Raw genomic sequence first — 15,297 nt, forward strand, 5'->3', positions numbered from 1 at the left:
GGGGTGGCCATGGCCCAGGCACTATCCTGGCAGATGGTCCACCAGCCCCGGCTGGAACCTGGCAAACGAGCTCTTAACTCTTCGCTGGTAAGTTTCTGTTAGTTTCATGACAAGTTGCTTGGGGACAAGAGAGCTGGTTGTTGCTAGAAGGGGATCTAGGAAGGGGGATGAGGTGAGTCTGCCCCTGCAGGCTGGCCAGGATTCTGGAACGTGCTTTGGGCACTGAAGTGGCACACTGCCCACCTGGGACTGTGTGCCCCGCTTCCTCTGAGGCTCCAGCCTTGCTCTGCCGGGGGTCCCTGCGCCAGGTGGAGAGAGGGTCCCTGGGTCTTGAGGAGGATGCAGCAGCAGCAGGAGGGAGGGAATGGGTTACAAACCAGCCTTCCCTTGGGCCAGCAGCCTCCCTTCTGGAGGGCTTTTAAAAACTGGCTGATTACCTTGTAATTGTTCCCAGCAGTGAGGAGCCAGTCCAGTGTTTGTTTTGCCTTCTGTGTTCTCCCAGCCAGCGGTAACCAAGGGCCGCTTCCCCTTGGTGACGGTGGAGCTCACTCCGGCCAGGGCTGATCCAGCCGGGCGAGGGAGGCCTGGGGACCCGCAGGGCCCGGCCACTGGCAGGGAGGCTCCCTGCTCCTGGGGCACCAGTGAGCTGCCTGCACTCCGCTTCCGTCTCCCCCGGCCCGGGGATCGAGGGCTTCCCTCCTGGAGCTCCCCCATCTCTGGGCACTGGCCCGAAACATTCCAGAACTCCGCCAATCCTCCGGTAGGTGTGCGGGAGACCGTGAGGCCAATACTTGCAGGCAGGCCGTGTGGGAGTGGGTCCTGGCCAGGGTTGTGGACCTGGGCCAGGGTGCTGCTAGGGGCCAGGGATGACCTTCATTCTAGATTCCGGCAGGATCCAGGGTCCTGAGCTAGTTCTGGGGGAGGTTTTTGCAGGGAGATGGAGACCTGCTGTGAAACAGCCCAGGTCGTGGAGGCCAGCCAGGGACAGCTCCGTGGCGGAGAGGACCAGGATTGGTCTCGGATGGCCCGGATTCTGGTCGGGTGGGGTTGTTTGAAGTGAAAGCAAGGGCTGCAGGTGTGGCTGCAAGAAAGCATGAGGCTCCTGGAGGCTGCGGGCTGGCTTGGCTAGTCGGGGAATCGGGGCTATCTGGAGGAGCAGAGAGAGCTGGGGCGCAGAGGAGGGCCTGGAAGAGGTGTTGCCACCGCCTTGGGCTTCCCAAGACCGCAATCGACCAAGGGCTTCTAGAACGTCTGGGGCTAAGGAATCCATAGCCTGTTCTGTGTGCCCTTTGCCCTTGTGGGTCTGGCGAGGACGGGGCCCTGCCAGGCTCTGCCTGTGACTTCTGTTAAACTTGTCGGCTTCTAGATTTGTTTTCTTGGGAGTCCGTTATGTTTCAGGACTGGCTTCCTGGAACGGGCTGGACGAGCCTCTGTTTTCTTTATTTCTGATGTGTTTCCTGCCAGCCTCTGCCTTGAGGACCCAGGCCCAGCCCCCACCCACCTGGGCACACGGATCACCTGTGATAGGGCTGCTCAGAGGCAGGGGCCAGGCCCAAGACTCTGCATTTCCAACCAGCTCTCAGGCGATGCCTCAGCGGCAGACCCATGGGCTCCCCGGGAGGGGTCGGGGGGTGGGGGGCGTGACCAGATGCAGGGCACTTGGCGTGACTGGCTCCCTCGCTGCTAAAAGGATCACTTCCCAAGGAAGGAATCATCCGGCTCCGTGTGCAGGATCTTAGGTAGGTCTGGTTTTCCATTTGGGGGCCTGGAGAAGAAGTGCTGTCAGTCAAGATCGGGGTACCTGGGGGGTGGGCAGGGCACAGCACTTCTGCCCTGGTGCTCTGCCCAAGCACCTCTGTCTGACTTTCACAAGGATTTCTTCTACCAACCCAGCTGCCGATACTATTTAACCTCAGTGATTCATTGAAGTGCTTTTCAAGGGAAGGCGTGCTACAGAAACGTGGGTCCCAGAGGCTTGTTTTGTTGGCAGGTCTTGCCGCCTCAGCAGAAAAGAGGTGCTTTTGATATGGGAACGGAAACTTGGGACAGCCTTAGAAACACGCAGTGTGTTGGGTGGGAGGGGACCATGGTCCTCCTCTGTTACAGGATGGCGCTGCCCCGGGGCTGGCTGCCCCAGCTGGGCGCCAGGGAGGGGTCCCCACACCTGGGTCTGTGGTCTTGTGCCCCCATAGTTGTGACGAGGCTGCCTTCCTTGACACTGAGGTGTGGGGGACACGTCCCCCGCTCCCCGTGTTGCCTGTGAAGGTGACATGCTGCTGCTATGATTTTATGGAAGGTCCACCTTGCAGGGGAAATAGCTTTCTGAGCGTGTTCTGTCTGGAGTCGCAGTGCAGCCCTGCAGAAGCGAGCGCATGAAACGGGCGTGTGCAGCCCTCACTCCTGCTAGGTACCGAGGCCCTGGTCCAGCTCCATTGGCCCTTCCTGGGCTCGCTTAATTCTGAAGTATGGCTGACAAGCTTGCTGGGCAAAGCCAGTGCCTCCATCTGGCTTCTTCCTCCCTCTGCCCCGATTGCCATCCTGGATCAGCCCATTAAATGGTTATTGGACCAATTTCCCTTTTTTCCATTTCCTCTTTCCTCCTTTTGTATCTTCAAATGTGATAAGCGGACCAGATTCACCCCAGTTCCAAGTTGCTTTCCCAAGAAACTTCTCCAGACGTGTCTGTCCTGGCCCTCTGGCCCCAGAGAGCACAGAGGCATGGCAGACCCACCACCACTGCCGGAACCGGCACATTGTCGGGGGAGCGGCACGGGGGATGAGATGGGGGCAGACAAAACCATGGCTGACTTTGAGCGGCCTCAGCTTCAGCATCACCTGGGAGCTTCCAGTGGAGACCTCTCTGTCACCATTAGTGAGCTTGACATGGTGAGAGGCGGCCACGGAGCTGGGTCGTGGACACCCCAAGGCAGTTGTTCTCTGGGAGAGTACTGATTTTGCAGTGGAGGATGGGTGTCAGGATTCGCATGGCTGCATTCCACCCCTGGGGAGGAGATGCCTCCTCAAGAAGCCCTCCCTGCCTCCCTCCCTCTCTCCCTCCCTCCCTCCTTCTCCTCAGACCATTAAACTACACATACATGGCCACTGTGGCTCTTTATTAAGTGCTGAGCTTTTTTAAGTGTTGGCATTCCCATTTAATCCCTAAAGCAAATCAGTAGGGTTGAACAGTCATCATCCCCATGTCAACAGATGAGGAACTTGAGGCTCAGAGAGGTTGGAGCACTTGTCCAAGGTTGCCCAGCTTGTGGAGCTGAAAGTTAAACCCAGGCAGCCCGACTTCAGATTGCAGCCTTCTCCATCTTTGTCTGTTGTAGTCTTCTCCCTTTTTCCTTGATCCACCCTGTTTTAGTTCCAAGAAGTCTTCAGTAGAAGCCTCAGAGCTACCCAGATGAGGATGCCAAGGGGCTGCGCTGGGCCCAGCCTTTGGGGTCATTACGGCCCGCCTTCATTGGGGTCATTATGGCCCGCCTTCATTGGGGTCATTACGGCCCGCCTTCATTGGGGTCGTCACGGCCCACCTACACTGGGGTCGTCACGGCCCACCTTCATTGGGGTCATTATGGCTAACCTACCTTTTGCATGTTCAAGAATGGGATTTTCCCCCCAATATATCCAGTATCACCAACTCAGTGGACCTGAATTTGGACAAGCTCCAGGAGATAGTGGAGGACAGGGAGCCTGGCATACTGCAGTCCATGCTACAAAGAGTCAGACACAACTTAGTGACTGAATTTCAACAATGTATCTAATATTGATAGCATTTTTTAATTTATTTTAAAATATCTTTATTTATTTGGCTGCACTAGGTCTTAGTTGTGGCATGCAGGATCTTTAGATGAGGTTGCAAACTCTCAGTTGCAGCGTGTGGGATCTAGTTCCCTGACCAGGGATCAAACCCTGACCCCCTGCATTGGAAGCATGGAGTCAGCCACCGGATCACTGGGAAATCCCTGATACAGTTTAGACATACCTACCAAACTCACAAGAGACTGATGTATAAACCTGAGGCAGGCCACTCAGGTCGCATTAGTGTTTGCCTCTGAGAGGAGCAAATGGGAGACACTGAACCAGAGCTCAGGGAAACTGACAAGTGGCCCTCATGACTCGTGCCTCAAGTTTTGTAGCCTGATATCCCTGTTAGGCCAGGAGTAGACTGAACAAGAGCTGGAGTCATGGGCCTTGGATTAGACCACTGTGTCACTGGGCTCTGCATCTGTGTCTTCACTCACCACCACCTTTAAAGCTTAAGCAGCCTTTTGCTTAGACAAGGTATATGATGTCTCCTAGGGGGTTATGGGCTTCCCAGGTGGCGCTAGTGATAAAAAGTGAAGTGAAAGTCGCTCAGTTGTGTCCAACTCTTTGCGACCCCATGGACTATTCAGTCCATGGAATTCTCCAGGCCAGAATACTGAAGTAGGTAGCCATTCTCTTCTCCAGGGGATCTCCCCAACCCAGAGATTGAACCCAGGTCTCCCGCATTGCAGGCAGATTCTTCACCAGCTGGGCCACCAGGGGAACTCTAGTGGTAAAGAATCCGCCTGCTAACATAGGAGACATAAGAGATGCAGTTTCAGTCCCTGAGTCAGGCAGATCCCCTGGAGGAGGGCATGACAACCCACTCCAGTGTTCTTTTTTTTTAATTAATTAATTTATTTTAATTGGAGACTAATTACTTTACAATATAGTGGTGGTTTTTGCCATACATTGACATGAATCAGCCATGGGTGTACATGTGTCCCCCATCCCGAACCCCGCTCTCACCTACCTCCCCATCCCATCCCTCAGGGTTGTCCCAGTGTACCGGCTTTGAGTGCCCTGTTTCATGCATTGGACTTGGATTGGTGATCATTTCACATATGGTAATATACATGTTTCAGTGCTATTCTCTCAAATCATCCCACCCTTGCCTTCTTCCACAGAGTCCAAAAGTCTGTTCTTTATAGCTGTGTCTCTTTTGCTGTCTGGCATATAGGGTCATCATTACTATCTTTCTAAATTCCATATATATGTGTTAATATACCATATTCATGTTTTTCTTTCTGACTTACTTCACTCTGTATAATAGGCTCCAGTTTCATCCACCTCATTAGAACTGATTCAAATGTATTCTTTTTAATGGCTGAGTAATACTCCATTGTGTATATGTACCACAGCTTTCTTATTCATTCATCTGCCGATGGACATCTAGGTTGCTTCCATGTCCTGGCTATTATAAACAGTGCTGCGATGAACATTGGGGTACACGTGTCTCTTTCAATTCTGGTTTCTTCGATGTGTACGCCCAGCAATGGGATTGCTGGGTCATATGGCAGTTCTAGTCCCAGTATTTTAAGGAATCTCCACACTGTTCTCCATAGTGGCTGTACTAGTTTGCATTCCCACCAACATTGTAAGAGGGTTCTCTTTTCTCCACACCCTCTCCAGCATTTATTGCTTGTAGACTTTTGGATAGCAGCAATTCTGACTGGTGTGAAATGGTACCTCATTGTGGTTTTGATTTACTTTTCTCTGATAATGAGTGATGTTGAGCATCTTTTCATGTGTTTGTTACCCATCTATGTCTTCTCTGGAGAAATGTCTGTTTAGTTCTTTGGCCCATTTTTTGATTGGATCATTTATTTTTCTGGTATTAAGCTACACGAGCTGCTTGTATATTTTTGAGATTACTTCTTTGTCGGTTGCTTGATTCACTATTATTTTCTCCCATTCTGAAGGCTGTCTTTTCACCTTGCTCATAGTTTCCTTCATTGTGCAAAAGCTTTTAAGTTTAATTAGGTCCCATTTGTTTATTTTTGCTTTTATTTCCATTACTCTGGGAGTTGGGTCATAGAGGATCTTGCTGTGATTTATGTCAGAGCCACTCCAGTATTCTTGCCTGGAGAATCCCATGGACAGAGGAGCCTGGTGGGCTACGGTTCATAGGGTCACAAAGAGTCGGACACGACTGAAGTGACTTAGTGTGCATGCACTCACGTGGGGTTATATCTAGTTCAGGTTACACTCTGGATCCTACCGCTTCCACCACTCCCCCATCCAAGCTGCGTCCTTGCATTGAGTTCCTAGCTGGTCTCTGGCTACCAACAGCCTCTTCTCAAAACAGCAGCCAAGAGAGACTCGGTTAGAAGGGAAGTCAGATTGTGTTCTCTGCATGCACAAAGCCCTCTGCTTGTTTCTCATGACACTGAAGACAAAATCTGAAGTTCTTCCTTGTGACCCTCAAGGCCTGGTGTGCCTGCCCTCTGCACACCTTGCACCACCTCCCTCCACAGCCTCTTCCTCCTCCTGTTCTGGCCACACCACATCTCTGTTGTTCCCCTGACCTGCCACACATGCTCAGACCTCAGGGCCTGTGCACATCCTGTTCCTTCTGCCCAGGACACCCTTCCCTTTGAATACTCACATGCTTTTCTCCTTTGCTTCCTCCAGGTCTCTGTCCATGTATCACTGTGTCAGAGAAGTCTTTCCTCACCACCTTCCCCCATCCCTTTCTCTGTCCTTGCTACTCTGCTTCATTTTTCTTTGATACTTATTACCTGGCCCCATGCTAGATATGAATTTGGGCAAACTCCAGGAGATGGTGAGGGACAGGGAGGCATGGTGAGCTGCTGTCCATGGGGTTACAGAGAGTTGGACACGACTTGGTGACTGAACAACTACAACAGTGTTCATTCATTCAGTCAAGTCTTGTTTGTTTAGCACCTGCTTTGTTTCAGACAATGTTCTAGGCATGGGGCCTCCCATCTTGAACACAATAGATAAAAACCTGTGTCCCGAAGCTCACATTGACTGCTCAGAAGATTGTTACAATGGCTATGTCTCCCTCATCAGACTGTAAGCTCCTTGAGGGCAATGGTTTCTACTTCTATAGTATGTATGTTGTTCAGTTGCTAAGTCATGTCTAACTCTTTTGCAACCCCCTAGACTATAGCCCACCAGGCTCCTCTGTCCATGGGATTTCTAGGCAAGAATATTGGAGTGGGTTGCCATTTCCTTCTCCAGGGGCTCTTTCCAATCCAGGGATTGAACCTGTGTATCCTGCATTGGCAGGGGGATTCTTTACCACTGAGCCATCAGGGAAGCCCTATAGTATGTATATGTATAATGTATATAGTAGGTGTCTAACAAATATTTTGGTAATGAATTCCAGCCCTAAAGCACCTAATTTGGACTTGGCTTTCCCAAATGCTCATTAGCTGAACATTTGCAGGCCACCCCTCAGTTTGGATCACTTCTGCAGTTGTCTGTCTTATAGGTTTCGTCAAGTTTTTCCAGCTTCCACCTGGGGAAGATGCTTTCTGGCAGAGTAGGTGGAACATTCTCTAGCTTTCCCAGGCGCCAGTTCCCAGTTTTGAATCATCCACTTTATTGAATTCCTTGGACTAAGGAACAAAGAAAGGGTCTCAGGAAGCTCACGCTTCCCTATGGGGATTAGCAGGTGCTTGTGGGATGGGTGAGAAAGCAACTCAGGTATTTATGAGCACCTACTATACTTTGGCCACCTCATGCGAAGGGTTGACTCATTGGAAAAGACTCTGATGCTGGGAGGGATCGGGGGCAAGAGGAGAAGGGGACGACAGAGGATGAGATGGCTGGATGGCATCACTGACTCGATGGACGTGAGTCTGGGTGAACTCCGGGAGTTGGTGATGGACAGGGAGGCCTGGCATGCTGCGATTCATGGGGTCGCAAAGAGTCGGACATGACTGAGCGACTGATCTGATGTGATCTGATCTGACTGTATACATATATGGCTTCTCTGGTGGCTCAGTGATAAAGAATCTGCCTGCCAATGCCAGAGACATGGGTTCGATCCCTGGTCTGGGAAGATGCTCTGGAGAAGAAAATGGGAACCCACTCTAGTATTCTTGCCTGGAGAACCCCATGGACAGAGGAGCATGGCTGGCTATAGTCCATGCGGTCGCAAAGCGTCAGACAGGACTTAGTGACTGAATCAATCAAGTATATACGTATATAGGCCTAGAGCATGGCCCTTTGGGGCCCATTTTTCCGTGTTTACCAGGAGTGAATCTGGCCAAAAGGGGTTTGTGGGAGAAGGTAGCACCTGGCATGAGAAACAGGTCTCTCCAAGTCTGTGAGCTATGATCGGGAACACAGACACGGGAACACAGAAACTCCACCCATGAGAGCGGGTTTGCATGTGGCAGCAGGTCCAGTCACACTGTGCATTAGCCTGGGGCCTGCCTGGCCTGGACCAGTGCCCTGTGCTGTGGCATCATCATGGCTGGCAGGTGGGCACCAATGTCATCGATGGGGAGTGAGCAGGCGCTGAGTGGCCTTGTAACACAGTAGCCTTTGCCAGTTTGTAGTGGCCTCGGGGTGTTGAGCTGCTCCGGAAACAAGCCAGAACCTGGAACTCCGGGTGTTGTCTCTCCTCAACCTGCCTCCTTCCCAGAGTGGAGGATGTATGGATGCAGGGTCTGCGTGACCTCGGTTCTCGTACATCCTCCTCCTCCAGCCAGGGGCACATGTGTGTGTGTGTCCATTTGTCTCCTTCCCGCACCACATCACAGATGCAGGCACCAGGATGCAGGCACGCATTCTGGATTCCCCCAGAAAAACTCTGTCCACAGGTGCCGTCTCAAAGCAGTGGGGCTGCCAAACCACAGCTCTGAGCTCTTTCTTTCCTAGGAAAGGAAGGGGTAGGGTGGGGAGTGGAGAACTCAGCTCTAGAAGGCTCTTTGCTGCTCACTATGAGGCTCTTTAGCCCTGTCTCCCTGTGTAACCCTGGCTGAGGGGCCTGGTTCTGCCCACCGGGTCTCCACAAGCTCTGGGTTCATCTCCGCTCTGCGGCCCTTCCCACACCTACCTCCTGCCATGAGGGTTTTGGAGAAGTGCATAGTTTTCATCCATTTGTGTTTTTTCCTTTGTTGTGACATTCACATAACAGTAACCGTTTTCAAGAGGACAGTTCCATGGCATCCAGTACCTTCACGATGCTGTGCAGCCACCACCTCTGTCCAGTTGTAAAATGTTTCACCCACCCCCCACCCCCCATAAAAGAGACCCTGACCCCTTAGCCTTCACTCCCCATTCCCCACCCCTGGCCCCTGGCAACCACCAGGCTGCTTTCTGTCTCTATGGGTTTGCTGATTCCGGCTATCCCATAGACGTGGGAGCACCGCTGTGTGACCTTTTCGATCTGCCTTCTTTCCCAGCATGAAGGATTTGAGGTCCACCCACGCTATGGCAGGTGTCATATGGCAGTCCGTTTTTCCTGTGTATGGCTGAGTGATAGTCCATTATATATGGTTTCCGTTTGTTTGTGCCATCATGCACTGATGGACATTAGGATTCATCCATTTACGGTTTTGCAACAACCATAGGACAACAGTAAGGAACTCTGAAAGAAAGGGAAGCTCATAAACTCATCACTCTAAACATAGAAACAATTTTTGCTGCTTATTTTCATCTCTTTTCACACATGTGCCTGTATACTTCTTTCTAGACTTTACTAGTAGGGCAGATACAGTTGTGTCCTTCCTTCCACTTTAGATTGTTGTTCATTCACTAAGTCATGTCCAACTCTCTGTGACCTCATGGACTGCAGCACGCCAGGCTTCCCTGTCCTTCTCTCTGAGTTTGCTCAAACTCTTGTCCATTGAGTCAGTGGGTGATGCCATCCAACCATCTCATCCTCTGTCACCTCCTTCTTCTCTTGCCCTCAATCTTCCCAGCATCAGGGTCTTTTCCAATGAGTCGGGTCTTTGCATCAGGTGGCCAAATTATTGGAGCTTCAACTTCAGCATCAGTCCTTCCAATGAATACTCAGGGTTGATTTCCTTTAAGATTGACTGGCTTGATCTCCTTGCTGTCCAAGGGACTCTCAAGAGCCTTCTCCAACACCACAGTTCAAAAGCATCAATTCTTCGACGCTCAGCCTTCTTTATGGTCCCACTCTCGCATCCGTACATGACTACTGGAAAACCCATAGCTTTGACTACATGGACCTTTGCTGGCAAAGTGATGCCTCTGCTTTTTAATACACTGTCTAGGTTGGTCACGGCTTTTGTCCCAGGGAGCAAGTATCATTTAGTTTCGTGGCTGCAGTCACTTAAGATAGCAGACCTTTTCCCTTGCCCCTCGTACAGTGATCCTTTCAGCTAGCATCTTGGACAGCTGTGTCCATCTCCATAGATTTGCCAGCTGGGGAGACCCCTTCCTGCCTCCTCACCTCATTCCTCATGTGACCAGCTGGCACCATGGGAATCTGGTGCCCGGACCCTCATGTTTGCCTGGAAGTTCAGGATGAATGCATTTGCCACCTGTGAGCCTGCTGTGGTCTCCCTTGTGGAGTTATCAGTGCAGGTGTTCAGGACTTTCCAGGCTGACAAGATTGGAGGAGGAAGGCCAATAGCCTACAAGAGGAAGTTTCTGCAGGCCATTGTATCTTTAAAGGATATTTAAGTCCCTTTTTTTCACCAACTGACCTGTGAGGCCCAGGGATTTGCCTCTTCCTTGGCATCCTGTTGTGAAATCCTCTGTGAAATCTCATCCAGGGAACCATGATTAGGTTGCAGTAGGAGACGCACTGCCCCATTCCTTTTAGAATCTTGCCCAAGTTCATTGGCTGTGGTCCATTCAAGGTCCAGTGGACAAACCTTCAGCCCAGTGAGTGCAGAAACTTGTGAGTGCCTTCAGACCCCACAGTTCTAACAGCAGGAAGCCTGATGGTAGGTTACTTTCACATTGGATTTTCTTCTTCTAAAAATAGACAGTGGGGTGGGAGGTTCTGAGGTCCAAGATTTTGAGGGAAATGAGAGGAAAGGTGGCCGTGAATTAAATGGGAAGGCACACAGGAATTCCCTGGCAGTCCAGTAAGTAGGACTCCTTCCAATGCTTCCTTTGCAGGGGGCATGAGTTTGATCCTTGGTTAGGGAACTAAGATCCCACAGTCATGTGACACAGCTAAAAAAAGAAAAGTTACCAAAATTGTGATAATGGAATATTACATAGCTACTAAAGCATAAAGTTGATGTAGGCTGGAGCTAATATATTATGACTTAGAAAAAGCAACTTGGGTGTAGTGTGTGTGGTGTGATCCTTTGCTGTGAGTGGACAGTCCCTGCATCTGTGCTAGAGTAGGAGGGTGATATTTTATTTCTCTGTGAGCATGGATTTCTTATGAGAATGGACCTGCCTGGTAGCTCAACTAGTAAAGAATCTGCCTGAGATGCAGGACACCCTGGTTCAGTTCCTGGGACAGGAAGATGCCCTGGAAAAGGGATAGGCTACCCACTCCAGAATTCTTGGGCTTCCCTAGTGGCTCAGATGGTAAAGAATCTGCCTCCAGTGTGGGAGACCTGGTTTCGATCCTTGGGTTGGGAAGACCTCCTGGAGAAGGAACGACTACCCACTCCAGTATTCTGGCCTGGAGAATTCCATAGACAGAGGAGCCTGGCAGGCTACAGTCCATGGGATTACAAAGAGTCCAACATGACTGAGCGACTTTCAAAAAAAAAGAGCATATATAACATTTGAAATATTTCAAATCAGGACAGAACAAGAAATTTTAAAAAATAGTAGTCATCAGTCCAAGCTTGTCAGTTCTCAATGTGGATTTGAGATTCCAAAATCTTGAGCTGTAATTCCTTTAAACTAGCAGTGTCCTAATCCCTGGAGGGCTCATTAGAATGCCAACCCCACCCCCAGCATGCCTGATTCAGATTAGGGTGGGGCCCAAGCTTTTGCTGTCTCTAAGGATGACACTGATCTATTGATTCAGGGACCCTGCTTTGAGAACCACTCCTTCGAACCTCTGGCTTCCCTGGTGGCTCAGAGTCTGCCTGCAATGAAGGAAATGTGAGTTCATTCCCTGCGTCAGGAAGATCCCCAGAGAAGGGAATGGCAACACAATCCAGTATTCTTGCCAGGAGAACTCCATGGACAGAAGAGCCTGGTGGGGTACAGTCCATGGGCTCACAAAAGAGTCGGACACAACTTAGCAACTAAAGAACAGCCTTGTTAAAGGGAGGTGGGAGAAGGCAGGGAGTGGCAGGTATTAAACACCTACCGTGTACCCCCAGTGCTATGTGAAGTGCTTCAGCTATGCCGAATGCCACTCTTCCCCCTCCTTTTACATCCTAGGTGGTTTGAGAGCATCACCTGAGCCTACAGGTGGGATAAGCAAACACAGGCCCCTCTAGCTCTCTCAGCAGCCAACCCCCCGAATCTCTGGGAACTGATTCCTCTCGCAGCCTCACATCTCTCCTTGGCCTCCCTCCTGCTTATTCCTCCTGGAGGGACATGGGGTGACCTATGGGGCCACTCTCAGAGGTTACCTTTCCCAGTTGGCACGTCCCATTGGAAGAGGCCAGAGTGTCACCTGCTCGCACTCAGGTCTCTAGGCCCTAAAGCCTGGACGTGGTCAGGCTTTGCTCTGGGGGTCCCCATGCAGGCGAGTGGAGTTGTCCCAGGCCTCCTCACAGGCCACACGGAGCTGGAGTGAACAGGTGAGCGTGTGTGCTGCAGGCGGCCAGTGCAGAGAGGACCCTTGTTTCCCTGGGGAGCCTTGTCCCAGCACTCACCCAGGGAAAGGCGAACCCCACTTCTCTTGAGGCTGGAGTGCACTCCCTGGGACCAACAGTCCACCGAGGTTTCTGGGCTTCTGCCACCATCCAGGGTGGGGCGAGGAGGGACCTGCATCCCTGAGCCTTCCCCCTTGGGCACCCATGGGCTCTCCCCTGGGAAGTGGCTGTGACACTGTCCTCCATGCTCCCTTCCTGCCCTCTTCCCACAGACACCCCTCCCCCGTCCAGTTCCTGCATGGCCCGGGCAGACCCAGTGTGACGGACCTCCCAGCCTGAGTGACATGGGGAGTCCACTAGACTTCCTCCTCACTGGGCATCTGCTGCTGTCTCAGAAAGCTTTCTGGAAGGTCACCGTGTGTCATTGTCACTCAGCTCCCTCCCAGGAGCAGAGCTGCTCATGTGAACGGAGCCGTTGTCATCATAACCTCAACTCGGCTGCAGCCGTGACTTTTTTTTTTTTCATGATTTTTAGTCTCTGAATGAATGTGAATGCTGTTTCCCAGAGGCCAGGCTCAACTGATTCGAGCCCTTTCTGAAAGTGCCATGAGTAATCTGGGTCCTTCCGTAGGTGTTTACGGCAGGTGCATCTTTTGGTCTTTTGAGGTCAGAGGCTAGAGCTCCAGCCCGTGTGGGATTTTTCTCTCCAGAACCACTCATCAGAACTTTCCAGAAAGGTCCAGTCCTTTTTGTTGATTCTGGGGGCAGATGCTGACTTTTCTAGCCCTGCTTGAGCAAGAAGACAGCTTTCATGTGTCTTCCTGGGTGTCTCTCCTCAAGGCTATAGGTGCACGGAGTAGAGGTGGTAATGGCCACATAACATGGCTTTTGTCCTGTGGTTGGTGGCATGTTGGCCCAGGCTCTGTGGTCAGGCTTGCACGGAGCACACCCTCCCTGGGTGCTCCCACCACCAAAGCGTGAGCCCCTACTCACGAAGCACAAATCCCCAGTTTTGTGCTCTCTGCCACGCAGCCCAGCTGCAGAAGCTGTGTCCTGATCTAATAGCCCATTGCTCAGGCCTGCTTCTCTTGCAAAATCCTCGGCTGCAACCAGCGCTGTGTGAGGCGGGGAGGCGGAGGGAGGGAGCTTATTTGATCTGCAGGTGAAAGGAGGCTTTATAAATAGGTCACCTTGTTCCACATCCTGAATTTTATTCTTTCCCCATCACGTGTTGAAACAATGGTTTTACTGTTCTGGGGGCAGTCGGACGCACTGAGGGGGAACTGAGCTGAAAGCGGGGTTGGGTGTTCTCTTGCCAGGCCACAGCGACCGCCTCTGTGTATCCCCTGCCTCCCCACACCGTCCCATCCATTTGTCACCTATCACCTTGGACGTGTCTCCAACAGAGGGTATTGCTCGCTCAACAAACATTTTTTTGTCTTTAACAACAAAACAAAAGGGTAATTTTTAGCAGTTCCAATTGATCCGAAAGTGCTGTTTTGGAAGGCGGAACTGCGGAGCTGCTGATTTAATTGAAGGGACAGTGTTGCATTCCCAGCAGGTGCTGAGGGCGCTGTCCCAGCTGAGTCAAGGTTGGTGGTCTTGCCCCTCTCCAGCCTCTGCCCCCTAGAGGTCCTCCTTCCTCATCCTGGCCTTGGCAGAACACAGAGCCCCGTATAGCCACCATGGCTGGGTTTCCCATCTGAGGATGGCGCAGGTCTTTTCTTGTTTGGAGCCCACGGAAACAGATTATTGTTTTTCAGTCCCTCAGTCATGTCTGACTCTTTGCAACCCCATGGACTGCAGCATGCCAGGCTTCCCTGTCCTTCAGTATCTCCCAGAGTTTGTTCAAACTCATGTCTGTTGAGTCAGTGATGCCTTCCGACTGTCTCATTCTCTGTTGCCCCTTCTCCTCCCGCCTTCAATCTTTCCCAGCTTCAAGGTCTTTTCCAGTGAGTCAGCTCTTCACACCAGGTGGTCAAAGTATTGAAGCTTCAGCTTCAGCATCAGTCCTTCCAATGAATATTCAGAGTTGATTTCCTTTAGGATTAACAAATAGCTACCCCATTTTTGCTGGGAAAAAATAAAATTCGAGATGTAAAAGCAGTGCAATTAGAAGTCTTGGGAAAACTTATTGTAGAAATACTGTCCTCTTTTGGGGGGATGGCTCCAGAGCTGTAACTGGGAATTCTTGTCCTGTATTTTAAATGCCCTGCTGTCTCCTTCATGTATATCTTCCTGTGTAAATTAAGTATTTATCCTCTGTTTGCTTTATAAGAAGTGACACATGTGGAAAGACTTTAGGAGTTGCTTTGAGAACAATTTGCTCTTGTGAATGTAGTGTGTTAAATCAGTGTATGTCCACCTTTTTATTCTTTTTTGTGTGCTTAAACATCCTTTTCATTGCAAAACAGAATACATGCATTAAATTTTTTTTCAATTCAAAGAGTCCTTAAAGTCAATGCATCCCACCCCCCACTCTCCAGTATTAACTGTTGTGACAGTTTTGGTGTTTATTCTTCTAGACCTTTCTCTATGCCTATTAAAAATTCTGTTCTTACAAACGCCAGTTCGTGCTCTGCATGTTGTTCTCCAATTTGTTTTTTAAAATATAACAGTGTCATGTTACATGTCACGTTAAGTCAGCACATCTGAGGGGCCACCTCCTTCTCTCCACAGCTGCTGGAGTTCATGGTGCAGTGGGCATCTTTGCCCACATGTCCGTGTGCAGGGCTGCAGGGTTTTACAGACAAGACCCCTGGAAGCGTGGTCAGTGGGTGATTGCAGCATGTTT

General features: G+C 50.8%; 1 protein-coding gene across 3 annotated transcripts in view; it reads left to right on the forward strand.

Moving 5' to 3' along the window:
* LOC102267212 (SPRY domain-containing SOCS box protein 1) overlaps nt 1-15,297 on the forward strand; it is a 134,685-nt gene that overhangs the window by 103,210 nt on the left and 16,178 nt on the right. Inside the window, exon 1 of one of the 3 annotated variants that reach the window (XM_070385187.1) lies at nt 556-760. The exons of the other annotated variants lie outside the window; for them this stretch is intronic. The gene's annotated coding sequence lies outside the window, so the exon portion shown is untranslated. Of the gene's footprint in view, nt 1-555; nt 761-15,297 lie in introns of those variants that run through there. 3 annotated transcript variants of the gene reach the window in all.

Source organism: Bos mutus, chromosome 16 (assembly GCF_027580195.1).
Source record: "Bos mutus isolate GX-2022 chromosome 16, NWIPB_WYAK_1.1, whole genome shotgun sequence".
NCBI classification, from domain to species: Eukaryota; Metazoa; Chordata; class Mammalia; order Artiodactyla; family Bovidae; genus Bos; species Bos mutus.